Genomic DNA, 6,011 nt, shown 5'->3' with positions numbered 1-6,011 from the left:
AAAAATCTGTGGCTAGGGAGGTCATATTCCCTGGGGGGGGGGGAGCTACTATTGTTTTGCTCAATAGATAAATTGTGCATATCCAACAGCCTTCCAAATACTGACGATTATACCCATAGATTAGTACTGCTTTCAGCTCTGGTCAAAGAAGCTTCATTTTGCAGTCACTGCTCAAGGTGCTGAGAATAAGTGACTTCAACATTCAGCCCTGAATGGGATATCTGTATCACTCCTTCCAAGGCTCAGGGAACGTCACAGGAGGGGTGTGGGAGAATCTAAGAGCCAGAAGGACAGGAGTGCTGTGGAACGTTGTCTCCCTGGCTTGATCATTACAGTCATGACTCACTAGTAACTATGATTACCTACACAAGACCTGTTCAAGACAGTTCCTGTCTTGACATTATTGTGAACATGGCAAAGGCTCTTGAGGCTCCCCTCATCCCTGAGGAGCTATGGGCAGTTGCTAGCGAGAGGTGGTGTATAGCAACTGGTAAGTTGCCCACCCACGCTCCTGTAAATAACCCCTCCCCTATGCTCATGTACTCAACCCTAATTAAACTCACATAGCTGTATTCCCGCTCTTTTTATTAGCATGTATTAATTATGGATACTGGTTACATTTTATTTTCATATGTTTATAATGTATTTTGACCAAACCCACTTACTATATTTCCTTTGGTCCCCTTCCCCCTCCTTTGGATCCCATTCTTCACATCAGGCTCCCGTCCACTTCCACATCTGTGTGTGTGTGTGTGTGTGTGTGTGTGTGTCCCAATGAGTTTAATTATGGATGCTTACATGTGAGCATGGGTGAGGAGTTCAAGGTTGTCCCTGATAGAGGGATGAGAGATTTGGGGCCACTGAACTCCTTCATCTATCTCTGTTAGTTACTTTTCCTGATGCTGTGATCAAATGCTCTGACATAGGCTATTTGGGCTCATAGTTCAGGGGAGGAGCCCATTATGACAGGAAGTCATGACAGCCGGAACTTGAAGCAACTGGTGACATTATATCCTCCATCAAGGATACTAACGCTCAACTTGATTTCAGTTTTTATTCAGTCCAAGACGCCAGCCAATGAAATGGGGCTGTTTTCTACCTCTGTTAACCTAGAGGCATGCCCAACGACTACCGTCAAGTTGACAATATTAGGCACCACAGTATTTACCCAAACATAGTTGATGAAATCTCTGTTCTATCCTTTGTCATCTTTGACTGAAACATCAGGTGGTTGAGCCTGGCATGTTGGGACTTAGCGCTAGGACTCTGGTCCTAAAACTCCAGCAACAGATACTTAATTTTTTTGTTTTAGAAGATTTGTTTTATATGAATAAATGTTTTTGCCTGCATGCATGTATGTTCATCACATGTGTGCCGAATGGGACCCCCCAGAACTGAGTTTAGGAGTTGTGAACCACCATGTGGGTGCTGGGAATCAAACCCGGGTCCTTTGCAAAAGCAGCCAAGTGCACTTAACCACTGAGCATCTCTCCACCCTCAGTAACGTATTTAAATATAGGATTGCTGAGTGGTGATTTTATTTTTTATTTAATTCTGTATTTTGTAAAAGGATCTTACTAGGTAGCCCACAACAGGCTCAAATGACAAAGTCCCTCCCCCTCAGCCTCCCAGTGTGGGGATTGCGGGCAGGTGCCAATACACCTGGCTCTCATATTAACTTTGAGGGAACTGCCAACCTCTCTATAGAGCATTTTATGATCACAAGTGTGCCCAAGGAAAATGTCCTGCATCCTCAACTGTGTTTGAATCCTTTTGTGGGGGTAGGGAGGATACTAGTGTCTTGTTTTGTTGCCCAGGCTGACCTCAAACTCTTGCACTGCCTCCCAAGTGGCTGTGCATACAGGAATGGAATTGCCTCCAGAGAATCTTTTCATGCACTTCTTTGGTGAATGACTATTCAAATCCCTTACTTTCTAATCAGGATTTTTGTTTGGTTGGTTGGTTTTGAAAGTTGTTATTTTTTAGTAATCCTCTGTGTGTGTGTCTGGGACAGGGTCTTTATCACAACTCAGGAAGGCCTGAGATTTACTATGTAGCCCAGGCTGGCCTTGCTTGAACTTGTGGCAATTCTCCTGCCTCAGCCTCCTAACTGCCATGTCCAGATAAATAGATATAAATAAATAAACAAATAAAGTGTATACGTGTGTGCGTTATATATATATGAGTTTGTTTTTTGAGACAGGGTTTCTCTGCCCATCCCTGGCTGTCCTGGAACTCAGAGATCCTCCTGCCTCTACCTTCTGAGTGGGATTAAAGGCATGCACCACCTGACTATAATTATATATTCTTAAAGATTTGTGAATGTTTCTCACATTTTATAGGCTTTCTTGCACTGTTTACTGTATCTTTTGGGCTTATAATTTTTGAGGACAGCTAAATATTTTTTATTGAAAACAGAAAACAAAGAAGAGGGGAAAATTTGCAGTAGATCCAGCACCACCTTTTACTCAATCTCCTTTCTCACATCTGGCAGCAGCTGGAAGAGCAGACACTTCGGTCTTGGCGTTTCCTTTTGTGTATGCAGCTCAGAATCTATTCAACCCCATGGGGAAGACATAGGTATCTAAATAGTTACTACAACTATTTAGGAATTTCTGGGGCTTTAAGACAGTTCACTAAAGGAAAGGAGATCCAGGCCAGCGAGTGACTCGGCAGGTGAAGTGCTTGCTGCCATTGCTGATGACTTGAGTGGACCCTTAGGACCAATGCGGCAGAAGCAGAGAACTAAGTCCTAGCAGCTGTCCTGACCTTCCTGCACGTGCTACGGTGCACACAGAGACACATACACACACCTGTGTGTGAATAATGTCACAGAAACGCTAAAGAGAAAGGAATGGCATACCTCACCTGACAGGGTCCTGAAAGCTTTCTCCCTGACAATGATTAAAGTGGGGTACATAATTTTATAAACTTGGGGGAGGTGTAGTGGGAAGTGTTGAGAATCAAACCTAGAGACTCACACACACATCAGGAAGGTCTCTCCCACTGAGCTAAATCTCTAACTCTATATTTATTTATTTATTTGTTTGTTTGTTTATTTATTTATTTGAACATGAATTTTTTGAGACGGGGTCTCAGGCTCTCCAATTTGCTATACAGGAATGTAGCACCATGCACATCTGCCACCAAGAAACTTAACAGGTATCTTGATAAGGTTTTGATATTTCATTATATACTAGGGTACATAATGTACCACTTCAAAAAGCTGAAAGAATGAAACTATACAAAAGAGTGGAAAATCCCATGGTATCCTATAAACACAGACAATTTCTATGAGAAAGGATGAAGTGGAAGGGAGGGGGAGGAGGAGAAGTGAAAAGGAAGCGGGGTGGAAAGAGTTAACTGTCCTAGAATGACTGGGTAGCTGTGTACATGGAGGTCCTGGGGTTGCTGCCCAGGGAATCACCCTATACTTCATTCGTAACTTTTATGTCTTTTATGATAAATAAGTAATTTTGCCTTTAGGAAAAGCAACTAATAGGAACCCTGAAAAAAATCTGCTCCTAAAATGTAGAGAGCTCAGCTATGGAAGTACCCCATACAGAACAGAGGGTGGGCTGAGGTTATGGAGGTCCATACAGAACAGAGGGTGGGCTGAGGTTATGGAGGTCCATACAGAACAGAGGGTGGGCTGAGGTTATGGAGGTCCATACAGAACAGAGGGTGGGCTGAGGTTATGGAGGTCCATACAGAACAGAGGGTGGGCTGAGGTTATGGAGGTCCATACAGAACAGAGGGTGGGCTGAGGTTATGGAGGTCCATACAGAACAGAGGGTGGGCTGAGGTTATGGAGGTCCATACAGAACAGAGGGTGGGCTGAGGTTATGGAGGTCCATACAGAACAGAGGGTGGGCTGTGGCTATGGAGGTCCATACAGAACAGAGGGTGGGCTGAGGTTATGGAGGTCCATACAGAACAGAGGGTGGGCTGTGGCTATGGAGGTCCATACAGAACAGAGGGTGGGCTGTGGTTATGGAGGTGCCCCACTCAAACTCCTAGTAGAAGGACCTGCTGAGGAAAGCATGGTGACCAATAGTGACCCCCTGGTCTACAATGCATTCTTGCTAAGCTATACTTCTGGGCTGTCAGAGCACAGCAGGGCAGAGTGCCTCGCCCATCAGTGAACAAGAGAGGCTACCCTGAAGTGCCAACTTCCGCTTGGTGACTGGTGCAAACCACCAACAGTGGGAAGAACAAACTAGGCATACTCAAATCCAACCTGCACTCATTGTGTATCACACACCATTCTACACACATGGCGAGAAAGCTGTGTATTCTCTGAATGCTCTGATTTCTGGAAAACAATGTCACTTTCTCTCGTTTGTCAAAACCGTTTGTCGTCCAATAAGAGAGAACAAAGTTTGGTCTGGAAAATGAGAGCGACACCACCACATTCTTAGCTTTTGCCACAAGTAAAATGAGAACACGTTTGTCCATTTTTTGCCATTCCCTGCCCTAGTTTTTTGTTTTGTTTTTGTTTGTTTGTTTGTTTGGTTTGGTTTTTGGAGACAGGGTTTCTCTATGTAGTTTTGTGCCTTTCCTGCTCTAGTTTTTAAACTTATCAATAAATTACCATTAAAAACTCCTAAAATAGAGCTGTAAAAGTAGTGCACACTTTTTTTTGAGACCAAGTTTCTCCGTGTAGCCCTGGCTGTCCTGGAACTCACTCTGCAAACAAGGCTGGCCTCGAACTCACAGAGATCCTCCTGCCTCTGCCTCTGGAGTGCTGGGATTAAAGGTACGTGCTGCCCCACCCGACTATGGTGGTGCACACTTTTAATCTCAGCACTTGGGATGCAAGAGGATCTCTGAGGTCCAGACCAGCCAGGGCTAATAGTGAGAATGTCTCAAAACAAAACCAGAAATACTAAAATTCATGAAATTGTGCATTAAACTAAACTAAGGAGACTTAACTTTAAGATGATACTGGTTTTTACAGTGTTCCCCTCTGCCTCCGTGAGGGTGAAGCTGTTCAACATTCAAAAGCGTCCAAACCCTACTGGAGCACTGAGTTAGAATGTGTACACCCTACTAGGTACTCACTTACATGGCCTGGCTTCTTGATAGTGCTGAGGACAGAACCCAGGCCTTCTGCGTGCCCTGACAAGTGCCTTACCATGGAGCTATGTTCCAGCCATAGCTGTGCCAGGCTTTAATTAAAAATCACAAGAAAAAGCTAGGGATGCAGCTCAGGAGTAGTAGATGTCTGCTTAGCATGTGCAGAGTCTTAGGTTCAATCCTTCAGCGCCTGAAGAGTGACCTGAGAAAGGACAAGGTGTGTGTGTGGGCAGGACAGAGAAGTGCTATCTGTTGTTAGGGGCTACAGAGCAAGCTAGTGTAAGAGCTTTAGGAAAAAATAAGGAGCAGGGTATGCATGGGTCTTTCTTGTAGTGGTATTGTGTTCCCCGAAATATTGTGCACGCTAATAAACTTATCTGGGGTCAGAGAACAGGACAGCCACAATATTAAACATAGAGGATAGGCAGTGGTAGCACACACCTTTAATCCCAGCATTCCAGAGGCAGAGATTTACCTGGATCTCTATGTGTTCAAGGCCACATTGGAAACAGCTAGGCTTGGTGACACACGCCTTTAATCCCAGAAATCCAGCCTTTAATCCCAGGGAGTGATGGTAGAAAGCAGAAAGATATATAAGGTGTAAGGGCCAGAAACTAGCAGCATTTGGCTAGTTAAGCATTCAGGCTTTGAGGAGCAGCAGTTCAGCTGAGATTCATTCTGGATAAGGACTCAGAGGCTTCCAGTCTGAGGAAACGGGATCAGCTGAGGAACTGGCCAGGTGAGGTAGCTGTGGCTTGTTCCGTCTCTCTGATCTTCCAGCATTCACCCCAATACCTGGCTCGGATTTGATCTTATTAATAAGACTCCTTAAGATTCCTGCTCCACTTTCTCTCCCACCTTCTCCAGGTACACTGGAAGCGGGACTGACTCTGAATGGAGTGCCCCAGACTTAGACTGAGAAACCGACAGAG

This window comes from Onychomys torridus, chromosome 6, assembly GCF_903995425.1.
Source record: "Onychomys torridus chromosome 6, mOncTor1.1, whole genome shotgun sequence".
Lineage (NCBI taxonomy): Eukaryota > Metazoa > Chordata > Mammalia > Rodentia > Cricetidae > Onychomys > Onychomys torridus.
This window is presented reverse-complemented; position numbering follows the sequence as displayed.